General features: G+C 50.5%; 1 protein-coding gene across 11 annotated transcripts in view; it reads left to right on the plus strand.

The window, feature by feature from the left end:
- PRKCA (protein kinase C alpha) overlaps positions 1–19,071 on the plus strand; it is a 355,119-nt gene that overhangs the window by 177,216 nt on the left and 158,832 nt on the right. The window lies entirely within an intron of this gene.

Raw genomic sequence — 19,071 nt, forward strand, 5'->3', positions numbered from 1 at the left:
TGTGGGCCGTGGGGTGGCAGATGCAAACACCGTCACCCGCACCAAGGGGAGCCCTCGGGCTGCTGAGAACACGTCCGGTGCGTTCAGAGGCTTGTCGTGGGGCCGAAAAGGGCAGACGCGTGTGCGTGTGCCCTGAGCGGGGCTTGCTCACAGCAGGCCTTGGACTCAGCTCTCCTTTCTCTCATCGCCTCCCTTTATCCTTTTAAGTGGTTGTCACTTTCAGAGCCCTTGGTAACAGGAAGGGCTGACAGGCAGGCTCTCGCTGCTCCCGGAGAGCATGTGGCCGTCCAGCCCCCAGGTGGGTCCTCCAGCCTCCTGGACCCATGAGACTGAGTGAGAGCCTTGGGGGCCGCGCCCTGGGCTGGGTGCTGGACAGACAGAGGTGAACAACTGGGACCCGCCTTCCAGGAGCCCATCTCTAGAATCCCTCCTCCACAGCTAACGCATGAACCGAGGCGTTCTGTCTGGTCAGAACAGGTCACCCTACTATGTTATCAGCGTCTCTGTTTTAAGGGTTTCAGTAATTCATTCTCTGGCTCCAGCTCTTCCTTGTGAGTTTTACTCTTGGGGAGGCTCCACCGTGCGCCTAAAACTTTTTATGCATAGCAGTTTAGCACGCATCCAGGCGTTGAAAAGTCTGGCTGGCCCTAGATCAGAGGGGGCAGAAAGCTACAATATTCCAATTTTATTTTTCTTTTTGACAACAGTAGTTCACCAAAGCTCCCTCAACCAGAGTAAATTATTATCGTAACTTACGACGAAAATTATTAGAGGCCACAGGTAGCATGGTCTTGCAGGTAGGAATCATTGAGAAAAGGAAACAAAATTTTGAAACAGACCCTAAACTTGCGTGGCTCTGTTGCTCCAAAGACGAGTTGTAGGAGGTGGTGCTGAGAATCACAGCTAAATCCTTAAGGTCTAAGTGCATTTGATGGGGTCTGTAGTTGAGGTTTTTTGTATTGCATATGTGGGCACCACTTAAAAATGAACGTTCGTGGGAAGGTTTTGTACTGACAGGTTTTCCCTGTGATGAAGCAACTTTTGGTCTTCATGTCACACTGGAAAAGTCACGAGGCACGGTTCTGATAGAACTCTCCTCACTGTGCATAAGACTCTTATATTCTTATCTCATCTCTGCTGTAGAAAAGTTGCCCTGAACAGAAGCGCAGTATTCTCTATTTCCCCATTTCTGGCATCGTCAAACGCTCATCTTTCTGCTGATTGAGGGATTGCCTTCTCATCCGGAGGCCTCTCCACGGCGGCGGCGCTGTTCCTGATGTTACTGAAGACTCCTTTGGGAGCAGAGAGGCCCCGGAGCTGATGCCTTCTGGAGATGTGTGAACAGGGTGAAAGAAGAGCGTGGCTTTGGGATCCCGGCTCTGTCGTCTACAGCTCTGCGTCTTTGAGAGCCACTTAACCTTCCTGAGCTTTAGTTTCCCGTTTCTACAAAATGGAAGAAATCACACATCCCCTGGGCTGGCCTTGTGAGGGTTAAGCAACAGATAGACCCAGAGCATCTGGTGGAGAGCCCAGCTCGTGGTCGCTGTCATGTTTGTTTTTCAGCCTCATCCATTGTTGGCTGTACTGTTCTGGTCCAAGAACGGACACCGGTGGCATTTGGGACTTGAGTGTGACCTCTCATAGGCTGGAATGGAAACCACAGCAAAAGAACTCTCCACTTAGCCGGGAAGCATTCAAGTTGGCCAGTTCCCGGGCAGGGCGGTGCGCCCAGGGGACCCCAGGAGCGCCGTTCCCGAGAGACGCCGCGCAGCCGTTCCTGCCCAAGGTGTTCTCCTTCTTGGGCCCCGAGTCCGAGGCCTGGTTCCAGGCGCAGCCCCCTCGGCGATTAGACTTTGTCCTTTATCATCCAAGTGCCCCCAAGAGTCCACCCCCTCTTGACCTCTTGAACTCTCAGCTGATTGACGCACAGGTAAACGTGGTGAAATAATTTTTATTGGAGGCAGTTTCGTGTTTTGCTGTCACAGTATCTCTGTGTCGCATCCTCAGATTTTCACCGTTGGCTTTTTTGGTTTTTTCCCCTTGACTGTCTCTGCCTTCTTTGAAAAAGCTGCTTTGCACTCTTCAAAGCATCAGGCTGGGTGTGGGTGCGGGGTGTAGGCGTACATAAGTAAGTGTTTTAGGTGGAGAGTATCTTTCTGTCGTGTGGCCAACAGTTAAATGGCGCAGCAAGAAAGAACGCATATTTGATTTGCAAATTATTCCCACATTTCCCCTTCTCGAGCCTGACAGTTCTGTTCTTGAATTTAAGCTTTCAATCTCAGTAAGAATGGCTGGGTTTACGTGAGACTTTTACATCAGGAAAAAACCACGTTGTGCCCGTGGATGGGTTTTTAATTCAGATTTGAAAGCATGGACTCACCAGCTCCCTCAGACGCACCAAATGGATGTAACCCGTAGTCTTAGGCGGCGCCAGTTAGAGGAGAGTGAAGAACGTAAAGCAGCTGTAGAAGAGGTCGCCGCGCTTAGAAATAGGAGTCCAGCGTTGCTTGTGTAACCTGAGGGATTGGAAAGTAATTTTTTAAATTCAGTTTAGACGTGTCAGCCACTGGCCGTGTCTTGGAGAAGCGCAGCTGCTGTCTCTTGGTGTCAGGAGAGCTGCTACCTCTGATTCCGGGGAGGCCAAGTTTCCCCCACTGGCTGCCCCAGGCCAGCAAACTTCTGGACGCGTCTGTGGCAGCTTGAATGCTGCAATTTCAGGGCTGATGAAGAGGCGGCTTTGGAGAATATCTCAAAACTAAATACTCTGATTCATCAATGTTGTTCAGGCCTTCCGGCCTTCACAGCCGGCCGGGCTTCGGAGACAAAGGGTGACATTCAGCCCAAGTCAGCAGCCCCCACGTGGTGAGGGGGTGGGAGGAGCCGGGAGAGGCCGCCGGGAGGACAGCGTGTGCTGCTTCGGCTTCCTGCGGGGAGGGATGAGTAATCTATGGACTGAAGATGCAGCCCGCCTGGGGGGGCCTGGCTCAGAAAGAGCCCGGTTGGTGGGTCCAGAGGGGCTGCGGCGGCCCCCTGAGGGGCCGGTTCCTGCAGGCCCGGGGGGCTCCAGCGCGTTGCTAGGGCCGCAGCGGGGCGGGCGTGGAAAGCCAGCTGGGCTAGAGCGTCTGGACTCCTGCGGAGGGAGGGTTTCTAGTCACAGAGAGGGCTGTGGCCGTGGAGCCTGTTACACCTCCTGTCACATCAGCAGCTGTCACATCAACTGTCACGTCATTTCCGCCCCCGTCACTCTGACTTCCTTGCTTGCCTGCATCTTCTGTCCGTTTGGGAAGGAGGGAGGCTAGCCTCCCTATTGGAGAAGGAAGACGAGGCCATGGGACCAGTGCGTGGTCAAGGGTAGCCGTCAGTGCATTGTTGGATGCTCACGGGTGTGTATCCCTGTGCATCTCACCCCAGACCCTCTGACCCTCTGCGCTCCCCTCCTGCCACCCCTGCAGAGAATAAGCAGATAAGACAGGGTGTGTGTGCGCATTTAGTAAAACTCCACAGAGGTAGGAAGTGGCTGTTTCTCGTTGAGCCTCGTGTTTGTATGTCCTCGGGCTGCTGGCCGGTGACTCCTTGCCACAAGGGAAGGCAAAGGTCTTAACTGGCTCTCACAGGGGTTCGACTTGTTCTTTGCAATAGCTCTGATAAGAACGTTTGATGACCAAAGATGTGAAAGTGAGGGTTTTTTTCTTTTTTTTAACTAGATTTTAATCTGTCGTGTGCTGTCTTTGCAGAGATAAGCAAGAGTCAGCTGAAGATTACCGTTCACTGAGACGGTCTAGTGGAAAGTGCCTCTGCCAGCACCCTCCAGCGGGGCTCCTGTCTCTCCTGTTCTTAAAAGGGACTGATGGAGTTCTCCCTGGGGGTCCAGTGGGTAAGACTTGGCCTTCCAGTGCAGGGGGTGCAGGTGCGATCCCTGGTCCGGGAGCTAAGATCCCACGTGCCTCGCAACCAGAAAGCCAGCACATAAAACAGAAGCAATATTGTAACAAATTCAATAAGGACTTTAAAAATGGTCCACATCCCCAAAAAAAAAAATCTTAAAAAAACAAAAGGGGACTGATGACCCTTTGCAGAGCCAAGGGGAACCAAAAGATTTTGGAGGCTTAGCTCCCTCATAAGTTATTACTTTTCCCTCTGTGGCTTAAATTAATTTCTGCAACAGGTGAAGCGCATTTACCCGGGAATCAAAGTGAGTTTACCCTCCCGGACTTGGATGTGGGAGGAGAACTAATTCCACTCTCCAGACAGAGGCCGGTGCAGAGGCAGCGCGTGACAGCCGTGCTCCCGAGGGCAGGAATTACACGTGCAAAGTGGAGCTGCCTTCCAGCCCCTGCTCAGGGCCCCTCGGCCACGCAGGGGACTCCGAGTGCCTGTGACACACGAGAGCCGCACAAGGAGGGGACCACCGAGCCTGAAAATTAAGTAGCAGTATCACCTCTTTATACCACATTTACTATTTGGGAGGTTACAGAAAAACATGTGCCCTGTCGACATGTATAATTACGTGGCTTATGATTCTTGGGGGTGTGTTAAGATTTTTCCATCTGTGTATGCTTCCCGGTTAACAATTAACTGTCAAAGTCCTGAGCTTGTATGAGCCGCTAAAACATTTTGGGGCCCCACAGAAGATTTTTACAGGTGGTTCAACCACATCTGTTCTTTGTGAGGCCGATAGCCCACCGTGTGGGGTCCCGTAGTAATACAGTTTGCAATTAACTTACTGAGGTCACGTTTCTCAGCATCATTATGTGAGGGAGTTTTGTGCCAGTTTCTCTGGGCATCTAGTGGTGGTCCTTGGGTGTGGATGAGAAACAGGCATCCACGGTTTACTGGTAAACTGCCCGCGGTTTACCAGCGTTTAAAGCCCTGGTAAACCACGGGCAGGCTGGTAAATAAAGCTGGAGCATGGTCGTGCCGAATGAGAAGCACTGAGCACGTGCAGGACAGAGCAGGGAGGGATTATTTGTGCCCAAAGGAGGCTTCTGGGGAAGATGCCACAATCAGACTTGGGTGCCCAGCGGGCAGAGCACAGCATTAGAAAGTTCGGAGGCTATTCAGAAACTGCGAGCTGGGCAGGATTCCCCGGAAGAGGCCCGTGGTAGGACATGAAGCCTGGAGAAATAAGTGGGAGCAGATTGGAGAGACCTGCCCATCACCTGCCATTGTGTGTCACGTGTTGTCTTTGTTTCCCTTGAAAAAATTATCATCATGCTATTAAATGGCAGAGTACAGATTAATGCATATTTTTGTTTTACCAAATTAGAATTACATTATACCTGACAGGCCTTTTTATTCTAGTGTGTGCATGTACTTTTCTCAGGATGGGGGTAGTAGCATTTTAAAGGTGGAATCTGATGAGCCATTGAGGCCTTTTCAAATAAAATTCTGTACTTGGAAAAAGTGATCATTATAAAATACCTTGGAATCACAGCTAAAGAGTCAATTATTGTTTCAATTATTGTTTCATGTCCAGGAATCCAATTAAAGTTGAGTTAGGCTGTTATCTTCATACAATTTCCAGAGCTACACACTTCCGTAATTCTTACTCTTGAGTATAGTCAGTAAAATATTTAATACTGTGTGCTTGAGTTAGCACCTGAACTATTACAAATGGCCTCATAAACGGTCATCTGCTTGTTTCCTTTCTGTGACGGCAGATGTCTTTGAAGTGAATGAAGCTGAAGATGTTTACGTAAAATATAATTTGGGGGGCATTTCCTTACTAACAGAATCTTCAGAAGAATGCCAACGTTTCTCGTCTGCTTGGCAGTCTTTAAATACCATGCTTCTCTTCTTTCTCTTCTCACCAAAGCCCTACTCCATTTCTTATTTATATAATGAGAAACTGTAAGACAGTAAAACATATAAGTGACCGTGAGATAAAGCTTTTGATGATATCAGCTACTCTTTTTTTTTTTTTGAAACTGACTGAAGGAAATCTATGAGTTCCAGCTTGTCTGCTGGTTCATATGAAGCAACAGAGTGCAAAGTAGAAGTAGGTCTGGGGCAAGATGATACCCTTTGCAGTCTTAGGAGCCGGACCCGACACTGCAGAAATGGCCACACCCAAAGTCCGTTTCCTAAAACAAGCCTCTCCTCTGGCTTCCTGTGTCCAATGTCAAAAGCAGAAAATGGGAGGACAGGGAGATAGTAGACTCATTGAGAGCAGGACTAAATTTCAGCAGGTCCATTAATTATACAGAAGAAGTGGTCAAGGCCTCTTAGTGTAGGAACAGAGGCCCCATAGAGCCTGGGAACCCCGTGAGGTGGACCAGAGTAATATAAACACTGATTTAGGCTCATCGTTGGGAAGATGTTCAATTATATTGATTTATTCTGGTTAAGAAAGCAGAGTACTGGACAGTACATTTTAGAAATATTTATACACACACTGGCTTTTAAAAAAAACAAACTAGGGCTTCCCTGGTGGCGCAGTGGTTGAGAGTCCGCCTGCCGATGCAGGGGACACGGGTTCGTGCCCCGGTCCGGGAAGATCCCACATGCCGCTGAGCGGCTGGGCCCGTGAGCCATGGCCGCTGAGCCTGCGCGTCCGGAGCCTGTGCTCCACAACGGGAGAGGCCACAACAGAGAGAGGCCCGCAAAAAAAAAAAAAAAAAAAAAAAAAAAAAAACTAAAAACAAGACTCGGTACATAAAAAGAGAACATATAATTATCTAGGAAATGTGGGCATGCTCTTACAACCAGAGTTACATGAAGCCTTGTCATAGTATTTTGGGTCTTTATTCAAAGATAAATTCCGATATAATTTTTAAAAAGTAAATTCTCACAACTGCCCTGGGTGGATTACTATTTTCTCCATTTTACAGATGAGGAAATGGTAATTCACTTGCCCAGGATTACATGATTTGAGTCGATCAACAAATACTTATGGATCGCCAGACATTTGTTTAGGCTTAAGCAAACATTAGAAGATTTCCCTCTTTGAGCTTTCAAAGATGTTATTTCTACTTGTCATTGCTCCAAGAGTTAGGGAGTTTATCTTCACACTATATGTCTTTAAGTTTAAGAAAAAAAAAATTTATTTCCTTATATTAAGAGTGTTATTTTTTTAAACTCCTACATCACGTCGTGCGTTTCTTAGTACAAGCTACTAGTGATTTGCATCTCTAGTTAGACCGCCAGAGCTAAAATAAAGAAAATTAATGAGAAAAAATGGTTTAACCATCTCGGGTTCTGTCAGTGGCAGTTGACTTTTTGTTCAAGGAAGAAAGTGAAGCACAACTTTTTAATGACAAACAGAAGAGGAGAATGTTTTAGAATCTGATCATTCTAGGAACCACATTCAGTATGGAACGTGTCCTAAAAATCCTAAAAGTTAACAAATGCTGGTGGAAAGCATGAAATGAATAATGTGTAATGTCATCAGAAAATACAATAGTATACTGCATTTACCTTTACCTGAAAAAAAAAGTGAAGTGGATTTTGTGTAATAATACCTTATTCAGATGTGTTAATTTTGCTCTGAAATCTATTTTGGTGTTAATATAGCCGGTCTAGCTGTCTTTTGATGAATGTTAACGTGGTTTATTGTTTTCCGCCCTTTTACTTTTAACACTTCAGTGTCTTTAAAGTGGGTTTCGTGTAGACAACATGCAGCTTGGTCTTACGTTTTTACCCAGTGTGACAATCGTTGCCTTTTAATTGGAGTCTTTGCGCTGTTTACATGTAATGGGATTGTCCTTCCTTTACATGGGATTGTATTCACATTTCATGATCACTACCATCTTTCTATGGTAGTGCATTCAGTTTGTTTTCCTTCCTTCCTGTATTTTTTTGGGGGGGATAATTGAGTATTTTAATCGATTTTATCTTCATCATTGGCTTATTAGCTCTATTAGTTTCCTAGGGCTGCCAAAACTAATTACCACAAACTGGGTGTCTTAAAGCAAATTCATTCTCTCATAGTTCTGAGACCTAAAAGCCCCAGGCTCAGGTGCTGGCAGGGCCCTGCTCCCTCTGAAGACTTTAGGGCCCTTCCTCGCCTCTTCCAGCTTCTGTTAGTTGCTGGTGGTCCTTGGTGTTCTTGGCTCATAGCTGCGTTGCTCCCGTTCCTGCCTGTCTTCACACGGCCATCCTTCCTCTGTGGGCCCGTCTCCAAATCTCCCTCTCTGTGGAGAGACACCCGTCCTTGGACTCAGGGCTCATGCTAACTCAGTAGGACCTCATCTTAACTTGATTCCATCTTCAAGGTCACATTCACAGGTACTTGGGGTTGGAGACATCGTCCTGGGGGACACAGTTCAACCCACAACTTTAGCTGCACCTCGTTTGGGTTTGTTTGTTAGTGATTGCTCTGGGGTTTCTGATATAATCACAGTCTGCCGTCCAATAATATAATGTCACATCACATATGGAATAGGTCCCTTACAATAGTTTACTTCCGTTTCCCCTCATTTCTGTCAGGTGCTGTGCCTTTGGCCCCTATAACATCTCCCGTATCTGTCCCTTCTCTACTGACTAAGGTAAGCCCCTAATTTCCTGCCCTGTGTCTTCAGGAGTCTCAACTTGCACTGTTGACCGTGGCATTCAAGGTCCTCTGTGATCTCGCCCCCGCCTACCTCTCTACCTTCATTTTTCTCATGTGGCTATTTCTCTACTTCTGCAGCTCAGAATAAGCAAGGGTGTGTCGCATCTGTACTTTGGCTCATGCTAAGCCATGAGCCACGCCCTCCTGCCACCTCATCTACCTGTCAGGCCGTTATTTCCCTTTCAAAACCTACACAAACCGCTCCTCTTTTGTGTCATCCGGTGGTGCCAGCTGTGCCTCGCGTACCTGCTGTGAGGGACGCCCCCCACTCCCGGCTCCTGCCTCTTTTCACTGTACAGAGTCTGTCGCGCCCCCTCCCAGGAGGGCGTGGGCCCCGGAGTCACGTCCGTCTCTGAACATCTTGGACAGCACCGGACTTACAATCACCGAGCGATCAGTGTACGCCGAGTAAAACTGTGACGGAATCGTTGAGTGCCGGCTGCCCCCATCCTTACTGCTTAGACTCGTTTACAGGCCGCACGTTCCCATTGTAGGTGCTGCGGTGAATTCTGTCCGCCTGGGCTGAGCTCTTTGTCCGTTCACTGTTCCTTCACAGAAAGTCACTTGAGAGTTGAGTCATTTTGATCGTTTCAAACAGTGACGGAACACGTGGATATATATCTTCCAGGCGCCTAAAAAAATATGGTGATTTTCCACATCGTTGTCGGAAATAATGAACCGTTGCTACCACGGGTTTGATTTGCATATTTGCCTTGGCAGGTGATTTTTTTTGCAAGCAGAAAAACCATCTTAGGGGACTTTATCCCCATGCGTCAGAGCACTTAAGATTCTGTAAACATCTGTGAGATGATCACGACTGGTAACATTCAGAGACGTGGATGACATATCGTGGCCACTTGGAAGTTTGTGAAACGTGTGGCTTTGCTCTTTTTCTCTTAGGCCTCCGCACAAACCCCAGGTCGGACTTGAAACATCGGAACGTGCAAAGGCTTTTGTTTTCCTAATTAGAGAAGCCAAACCAACTCTAGCTGTCGCCGTGGCCCGAGCAAGCAGAGGCGGGAGTGGGTCCTCTCCGGAGCCTCCGGGGGGCGCAGCCCTGCCGGCACCTCGGTTTTGGCCCGGTGATGCCGCCTTTGGACTTCTGGTCTTTAGAACTGTAAGGGAGCCCATTTCTGCTGTTGAAAGCTACCAGGCTTGGGGTAGTTGGTTACAACAGTGTTAGGAAGTTCGTGCAGGTGCCATTATCGCCCCGTTTTACAGAGGTGGAGACCGAGGCTTACAGAGCTGGATCAAGTGCCCTAAGTCAGCAAGTTGAGCCCAGGTAGAGCTGGGATCTGCGCCCGTTCCTCCGGCTGGAGGAAGGGATGCTCATCTGCTTCTGTGGCCTATGCTGACGGGTGGGTGGGGACCAGCCAGGGTCTCAGGCGGTGCTGCAGACCCTTCCCTTCTGCTTTGGAATAAGGCTCACTCGAGGTCCAGACCCCTCCCAAGAGACTGCGTTCTTGGACGGGAGAGAGTGATCCCTCTGGAGACCACAGGAGGCCACAAGCAACAGTGTTATTTGACTGTGTTCATCCACTTTTTTTTTTTAAGATATTTTTTTTTGACGTGGACCATTTTTAAAGTCTTTATTGAATTTGTTACAACACTGCTTCTGTTTTATGATTTGGTTTTTTTCGGCCACGAGGCATGTGGGATCTTAGCTCCCCGACCAGGGACCAAAACCCTCACCCCCTGCATCGGAAGGCGAAGTCTTAACCTACTGGACCAGCAGGAAAGTCCCTGTTCCTCCACTTTTAATCAGCGCCAGAAAGGGAGCAGAAACAACAGATTTCATACAAATTGGTATGTAGCATTTGTATGGGCTCCTCTGGTGGTGCTTCTGACCCCAATTATTTCAAGTATGTGGTAGGAATGCAGACCACTTGCCAGTGAGAGGAAGGCTGATTTTCCATTCTGAAGTTTCATTTCTGAATTACAAGAAAGGAATCCTGAATTGTCTGCTGTGTTGCCGTTTCTCCCACCTCCCTTTATTGGCAATGGCGTGAACGGGGTCTGCTCCTTTATGGTGATGGTACAGAGAGAATCCATTCTGAGCACAAACAAAAAGTGAAAGAGGCTTATGAAATCCAGAAAGAAAGAGGTTTGGCAGCAAAAGCCAGCTCTCGCCACGCACCGCACCCCCTCCCCCGATTAAATTCCTCTGAAATTCCCTACATATTTCTCTTTAGAGAGACTCTTCAGATCTCTGTGTACTTGCGTCTCCACTTGAACAGCTTCAAAGACTATCCTGGCCTCTCGTAGTCTGTGTATTTTTCAGTGTCTCGTGTATAAACAGACATGCATTTCTGACCTGTGCTGGGTTTCTTTCTTTCTTTCTTTCTTCTTGGGTGTAGTAGTAGCCAAGAGGGGGGACGGAGACCGTGGGACTAAAACTGATGGTGTGAGACCATCATCTGGACCTGAATCACGATTCTCTCTTGGAGCCTGATGTCCCTGGTCGTGGGTCCTTGGGGAACACGTGCTGAGTTTCTGCACAAACCATCGATCCTCCTGACAGTTGAAAGTTCCCTCGCGGCCTCAGGGAGGCTCTTGGAACAGAAGATGGGAGAGATTTGTGCAGGGGGGGCGGGGGCGCCTCAGCCCTCATGGGAGCCTTGTGCGGGGGGTGGGGGCGGGGGGGCGCCTCCGGCCGACCTCAGCCGCCTCCACGGTGCAGGCAAAGAGAGACAGGCCATCAGCCCTTCTCACAAAGAGCAGACTGCTTTTTCTTTTCGTGTGTGTGTGTGTGTGTGTGTGTGTGTGTGTGTGTGTGTGTGTTTTATGAAAATATCTTTTGTCACCAAGCACAGCTCTTGTTAAGCGGCACCTTCTGTTTTGATACATGTAAATTATGAGTTATGTGGGCAGTTATATTAATTACATGTCGGCGTATAACACATTACCCCCCAAACATAAGTGGCTTAAAACACTGAATGTTTATTGTCTCACAGTTTCTTTGGGTCGGGGTCCGGACCCAGCCGAGCTGAGTATTGGACGCAGGCTGCGGTCACGGCGAGGCTGGCCGTTACTGGGGTTCTGTCCCCTGCAAGCTGTTGTCTGAGCCCCACCCCCCCACCTCCGCCCAGTTCCGTGGCACACGGACCTCCCGGCTTCCAGAACACAGCTCACAGCTTCTGTCAGAGTGAGCAGGAGAGGGCCAGCAAGCCAAAACCCAAAGTCCGTTTATAACCTGACCTCAGAAGTGACCACAGCGATCCCATCACTTTTGCTGCATTCTTTACGTTTGAAGTGAGTCTCTGGGTCCAGTCCATACTCGCGGAGAAGACAGTCCAGGAACACGTGGACACCAGAAGGCGGGGGCCGCCGTGGAGGCTGTCTTTCCTGTGGGAGGAGGAGAGTGAGTTTCCCTTTACGCAAGCCCATTCGGTGAAAACCCCCGTTTATGCATGAGAAGAGAGATGAGAAGAGAATTTTTGTCCTCCTTTCCTTTATCGAAGTGTATCTTCCATGTTATTAAATGCATAGACCTTAAGTGTAAAGTGTGATGAGTTCTGAAATATATATAGGATTTAAATTTTCGAATAGCCTGGACTGTGAGGCTTTTTAAATGCCCAGTGCCGTGGATTTATATTAATGCTGAATGTATCAGTCATCTCTTGCTGCATAACAAGTCATCCCAAGGCTTAGTGGCTTAAAGCAAGAGTGTTTATGGTCTCATGGTTTCATGGGCCAGGAATCCAAGCACCATGTAGCTGGGTGGGTGCCTGGACTCAGGGTCTCTCAAAGTCTGTGATTCAGGACTTGGCTGGGGTCTCCTCGTCTCAGGCCTCGGCCAGGAGAGGGTCTGATTCCAGGCTTATGCGACTGTTGGCAGGGTCGTTTCTCACGGCCTTAGTTCCCCGCCTCACGGGTTTCTTGCTTTGCCTCCTAAAATTGTGCAGCATCGAGAGAGAAATGCCAACAAGAGGAAGAAATGGGAGCAAGATTTCGGTCGGTCTTCTGTGACCCAGTCACAGAGATGACAGCTCAACACGTTGCCCTGTTCCATTAGTCAGAAGCCGGTCCCTAGGTCCGTACCACCCTCGAGGAGGGGAGACCCCACAGGGCGTGGACACCAGGAGGGGGCTCACTGGGAGCCTGTCACAAGCCGCCCACCACGGTGCCGAATAAAACGTGCCTCTCGGGGCTTCCCTGGTGGCGCAGTGGTTGAGAATCCGCCTGCCGATGCAGGAGACACGGGTTCGTGCCCTGGTCCGGGAAGATCCCACATGCCGCGGAGCAACTAAGCCCGTGAGCCATGGCCGCTAGGCCTGCGCGTCCGGAGCCTGTGCTCCGCAACGGGAGAGGCCACAACAGTGAGAGGCCCGCATACCGGAAAAAAAAAAAAAAAAAAAAAAAAAAAAAAAAAAAAAAAAAAAAAAAAAAAAAAAAAAAAAAAAACGTGCCTCTCGGTTCTCTGATCCCGGGTGTGTCTTTTCAGTGGGACATCTGAATATAGAGAGCTGTAGGAAAAAACCTAAATTCCATAAAAATATCTGATGAGTGATTTTAGTTTGTATTTTTGTTTTTAAAAAATATTTATCTATTTATTTACTTTGGCTGCCCCGGGTCTTAGCTGCGGCGGGCGGGATCTAGTTCCCCGACCAGATATCGAACCCGGGCCTCCTTCTCTGGGAGCTCCGAGTCTCACCCACTGAACCACCTGGGAGGTCCCTGATGAGTGATTTTAAATTGTGGCTCCTTTGTCCTCAGATGTGGTTAGGTCAAAGAATTGTTGTCCCCAGAAAATGAATGACATAACGACGCAGATATGAAGGCAGGTTGGTCAAGTCATTTGTCACCTCCTGGTTCCCCCTTTTCCCCTGCATGTCTTCTGGGCTCCCCTACTGTGATTCTGAAATATTTTCATAAATTCTTTTAGATCCCTCCCATCAAGAGGTGGAGCTTAACACCCACCCCCTTAAGTGCAAACTGAACTTGGTGATTTGCTTTCAATAAGTGGAGGACGGTGGCAGTGAGAGTGTGTGGCTTCTGAGGCTAGATGTAAAAGGCACGGTGGCCTCCTCCTTGTCCTTCTGGAATCTCTCGCCTGGGGAGGCAAAGGGCCCTGCTGTGGGGACACTCAGGCAGCCCTCGGGGGTCTCCTGGTGGGAAGCTGAGTGCCTTGGGCAGGAGGCAGCCTGGAGGCGAACCCTGTCATTTATCAGGTACCGAGTCAGCGCTGGAGGTGAGACCAGCAAGTAGAGGATACAGTCCTTCTGAGGTTGCTTGAGAACTAGTTGAAGAATGCACGCGGGAGAGCTTGTGCTGCCTTGTGATTCGGAAGCTGAGGTGTGCGACGGTGACCGGAACGGCTTCCTGCACGTAACAGGGTTGATGGGCTTTGGGCCTGGGATGGAGTTGAGACAGGCCGACGGGGAGCCAGGGGGTCCACAGGCTGGGGTGGGGCCTGCGGTGACGAAAGTGCCGAAGGTGAGAGGCGGCAGGCCTGGAAGTAGATGCACCAGCGTCGGGATGGGGCCGAGGAAGAGGAGGCTGGCCGTGCGCCGAGGGGGGCTCGGAGAACGCCTGCCGGGGCAGGGCCAAGACTCTTCTCAGAAAGCAGCTTTGAACTTGTTCCGATTTGGAGCAAGCGTGATTGTGGGGTCCTGGAGCCCCAGGTTGTCAGAAAGAAAGCCTGCACAAGGCATCCTTGACCCGGAAGATCCTCAGGGCTTCCGTCAGCAGCCGTGCTAGGGCCCAGGTTTCAAGCTTTGGGCTGGAAGAAACCATTTCCTGCCCCCTGGACGCCCCCTTTCTGATACCAACGGACCCACCTCTACCTTTCAACATCCGACCCCTTCTCCAGAGGCAAGACCATCTTAAATTTTAAAGGACTTTTTTTTTTCTTTCTTTTCTTTGCCACTAGCAAAAAAAGTTCAGTACGTGGATGTGAAGGTAGTTTGGTTGTGACACCTGCTGCCCTGGTAACAGCCTTCTCCTCCCTCGTGGGCCCCCAGGCTGGATTTTTATCCAAGGGGAGGCCTCTCCTTGCTACAGGGGGGGCCAGCCCGCCGGGACTCTCCGTTGCTGCTGAACACTGACGGCTCTGTGTGGATTCTGTCCCATGATACTTCGGATCACACGGTTGTCTCCTTGGTGGATGGCCGGCTCGTTGGCAGGAGGGGTTGTGTTTTGCCGAGCAGCCAGCATGACGGGTGCTCAGGAAGGGCCGTCTGCCTCTTGGAGGGTGGAGGGAGCTGGGTCCAGCGTTGCCACTTTTTGTTTTGCACAGCCAGCCTTTCTCGGCTGCAGGGCACGCGCGGCCTCCTTTGTGGAAATGGCCGCGGGCAGATCCCTCGCCACCGAGCCACCGAGGACGTGCTTTTCTGCCGTGTTCCAGAATCTCGTGGAGGGATGCACCCTCCCCCATGTCACCTGGGCGTCTTTGAGCAGAGAAGCAAGATTGCTGCTTCCTCACGGAATGTGGCAGAAACTCTTCACAAGTGGCTAATGAAAGGCCTCTTCTTTCAAGTTCAGGGACAAGAAGCCTCAGGATGCTGGTGCTGATTATCATTATTACTGGCACTTATGAACGACCACAGTGGACAAGCTTAGTTTCTGTAGTAATTTTAGGCTGTCCTTAGGGGAAGGGTTCCCCCCCCCCCCCCCCCCCCCGCCAGATGCTACTTAAGATTAGAGATGCGTGGAATCCAAGAAGAATTCATGAGGTATTTCGTTTGTCAGACCTTGGCAGTGAATGCTGCTAATTATTTTTTTGTTCCCGTCGTGAAATACAGAGCCTTCCCGTTGGTTTTGCCAAATGAATTTTCAGTTCTCTACCACTTTTTCTTGAGAGAAAACGTTCAGTGCAAAGGCAGGCGTTCATCCAGCTCCGCAGGGGCGAGCGGTCCAGGGCGCCGCCTCTCTGAGGCCGAGGCCCGGCGGCTCTGGGGCTCAGCTGCAGCTCTGAGGACACCTTCGGGCATCGAGTTTCTGTTTACAGCCTGGAAGCTTTCCGTTTTGAACACATTTGGGTCTTTCACTGAAAGGCCCTTTAAAAATTCAAGGTTTACTTTTTATCACCAGAAAGCATCTATTAAATATGCATCTGCACCCGGAGCCACATACCAATGAGTTAATGCCTATGCTCCGAGGTCTGAGGAGGACCCTTTTTTTTTTTTTTTTTAAAGTCCAGACAATAGTTTTCATGGGCATTGGGTGGCAAAAGCTATCCAATGCCATTTTAGTCCATAATACATTATTTAAAGAGAAGATTGAAGAGAAGATTGGAGCTGCGGAAATGGGGATATTTAAGCAAAGGGAGAGGGTGTGAAGATCTCAAAGCTGTCTTTAGACCTTTGAAAGGCCCTTGGGTGTGGTGGCAGCAGGGCTGTTCTGATGCCCCCTAGGGACGGACCAGGTGGCACCAGGGCGGGGAACACGGAGGCCAGCCTGAGTGACTGCAGGAGCAGACCTGCCAGCAGGCCGGAAGCTGGACTCAGTCCTTCACAAGGTTGTAACCCTCTGGTCTCCAGAGACACTCAGAGACTGGGTGACTTCCTTCCGCCTCTGCTGCAGGGGGATTTGTCGACGGGTGGGACTCCTTTAAGGGGTAGCATATTGTCTACAGTATCTCTGATTTGGTTTTCTTTAAAGAGACTTGGGTGAGGACGTAATGAATTATTCAGAGGCTCCTCTCCGTGAAGCAAGTTGCACAAAGACAGACAAGTTGGTACAAATTCCGATTCTAAAATTGTTAGTAGTATATTTTATTCATGCACTCTACTTACAAGAGCAGATTACCTGCTTGACACCTCTTAGCTCACTGATGGGCCCACAGTTACTCTTTGAATGGGTACAAAATCTGATGCAAAAAAAAAAGAAAAGATGTCTATGGTCTAATGGACATTCAAGTCTTAAAAATTGGGGGAAATGCATTAGGATCTTCAAATGCATGTTTTCGGTGTAACTGTTGGTGTGCAAGGTCTTTCGTGTAACAGGTACTGAAATATGGCTTATGTTTCCTATGGGGGGGGCTTTTCCGAACCGTTTTAGCGAAGGGCCGGTTGTCTCTTTTTAGGTGCGTTGTGGCAGAACCCACAGCGTGCTTCAGCAGACACAATGGTTTTTCTCCCCAGACTTTCAGAATGTGGAGAGTTCTTTTCCAGCGTTTTCCCACAACTTTCCCTAATGAACGGCGAGGGACCCACCTCGGTAGACTTTCTGAAGCCTGTGATGGGGGTGGGCCAGAGAACAGTGTTTGAGCTCATATGCACAACAGATGCTATAAGGTGACGGTCTGGATGCTGGTATATATGCCTATAATATGCCAGATAATTGCACGAATGTATTTCACTCCACAGTTCTTAACGAGTTCACCCACCTACGTTTTGTAGGTGTTTTTCACCTGCAGTCAGTGTGTGGGCCTCTGAACGAAGCCCACAGCTGCCAGACTCTGGAATATTTAAGGACTTCACAGCCCGAGCCGGCGTGGGAACAGCGGTGCATTCAGGAACTCTCCGGGGACGCGGCAGGGCCCCCAACTGCTAGGTTCGAAGCCCAGGCTGATGATTAGTGGTTTGATTGGTGGTTCGTTCACGCACCAGATATTTACTTAACAGCAACTGCGTGTCAGGCATCCGGTAGACACTGAAGAGCATAAACAGACATTTCCCCTCCTGGGGCCGACGGTCTAGGTGACAAGACGACAGTGAACATGTATGCAAACAGTACATTATTTAAAGTCGCGCCAGGTGCCACAGGGGCACAGAAGCCGTGGTGCGCGTGGGAAACAACAGGAGGGTTTTCTTCCTTCGGGTGGTGGGCGCGGCTTTGCCGGGATCGGACCTTTACGCTGAGCCTGCTGGGAGGCGTAGACTGGCTCTGGGGCAGCGCGGGGCAGCGGAGAGCGCTCCGGGGAGGGAGGGGCTGGGCCGCGGGCAGAGGTGCAGGCTGAGGCGGGGGTGGGGGAGGGAGGGGGCAGAGGCAGAAAGTGCCGGCCCCTCGGCTGTGGTCGGGGGACTCGTTCTAGCTGAGCTGCGGAGGCAGGAGCAGCTGCAGAGCTCTAGGCCAGGAGCGGGGTGATGAGGAGATGGCCCTGACCACTGCTGGAAAGAGAGAGAGGGCGGTGGGGGAAGGGAGAGAAGAGCAGCGGGCGGCTGCAGTGCCTCGGCGAGAGGATGACAAAGGCCCCCCCGGGGGGGGCAGCGAGGGGGGCAGGAGTCGCAGAGCTGCCAGGTGGTACCTTGCGGGTCGTGATGGGGGTGCCTCAGGACGGCTGGAGTTTTCAGCTAGTGTCTGAAGCGTCTTGCTAGAGGCAGGTGGACGGGCCCAGCGCAGGTAGGGCGGGAGCAGCGCTGGGAAGCCGCGAGCGCCAGGGCGGACTCAGGGCCGGAGGGGCTCTCTCTCCCGCGTAACTCGACAGCTGGACAAGCGCGCGGTGTCCCTCTGGGCTCCGGGGGACCGGCCCTGTTACGGCTCTTGCATCGGAAGGCCTGGGCAAAGGAGCCTGTGAGTCCGACGGCTCGGGGCCAGGGGCGCGAGGCTCAGCGGCCTTGCCTTAGAGTGGAGGGGACCGCGGCTCAGAGAGGCTGCGCGTTACTCATCCGAAGACCCGCGACCAGTTAGCGGCAGAGCCGCAGAGAAGCTCCCCGTCAGAAGCAGCGTTTCCTTCTTTGACTGAGAATTTTGAGTGGCGCTTTCGGAAATCTTCGTTAAATCCTTCTAACGTCTAATTTTTTTTAAACCTCTTTATTGGAGTCTAATTGCTTTACAGTGGTGTGTTAGTTTCTGCTTTATAGCAAAGTGAATCAGCTCTACATATACCTATATCCCCGTATCTCTTCCCACCCCGCCTCCGCCTCCATATCCCAGCCCTCTAGGTGGTCACAGAGCTCCGAGCTGATCTCCCTGTGCTCTGCGGCTGCTTCCCACTCGCTAGCTATCGATTTTACTTTTCTCACGTCTAATCTTTAAAAATCCTTTCACAGTTAATTTATTTAAGGATTAAGCCTGTCAGAACCCCAGGACTGTTTCAAGTAACAGCTTAAAGGGGAATCTTGGTGTTACCAGGATCATTTCCTCTGTGTGTGGATTGCAGGATTTGGGCTCCAGTCTCTCTCTGAGAAGCCGAATAGCTTCAGATCTAATGAGTCCTGGCCGCTGGGGCAGATAGATTTTGGAATTCACTGTTGATGGCGTTTTTAAGTGTCACTTTCCCCCTTTTCTTTTAATAAGCCCTGAGCTAGCTGTAAGATGGCCCACAGAGCTTTGGAACGTCGAGATGGGGGCTCTGAAGGATTGCGGTGGGGGTGTCGGGTTGGGAGGTGAAGGTTTAGTTTAGGGTGTCGGCTAGTCTTCGAAGAGGAGGATGTGCTCTCCCAAACACACGGCGCATCAATAATTTACAAGTTGTTGGGCTTCCCTGGTGGCGCAGCGGTCGAGAGTCCGCCTGCCGATGCAGGGGACGTGGGTTCGTGCCCCGGTCCGGGAGGATCCCACATGCCGCGGAGCGACTGGGCCCGTGAGCCGTGGCCGCTGCGCCTGCGCGTCTGGAGCCTGTGCTCCGCAACGGG

The sequence above is a fragment of the Kogia breviceps genome, chromosome 19 (genome assembly GCF_026419965.1).
Source record: "Kogia breviceps isolate mKogBre1 chromosome 19, mKogBre1 haplotype 1, whole genome shotgun sequence".
NCBI classification, from domain to species: domain Eukaryota; kingdom Metazoa; phylum Chordata; class Mammalia; order Artiodactyla; family Physeteridae; genus Kogia; species Kogia breviceps.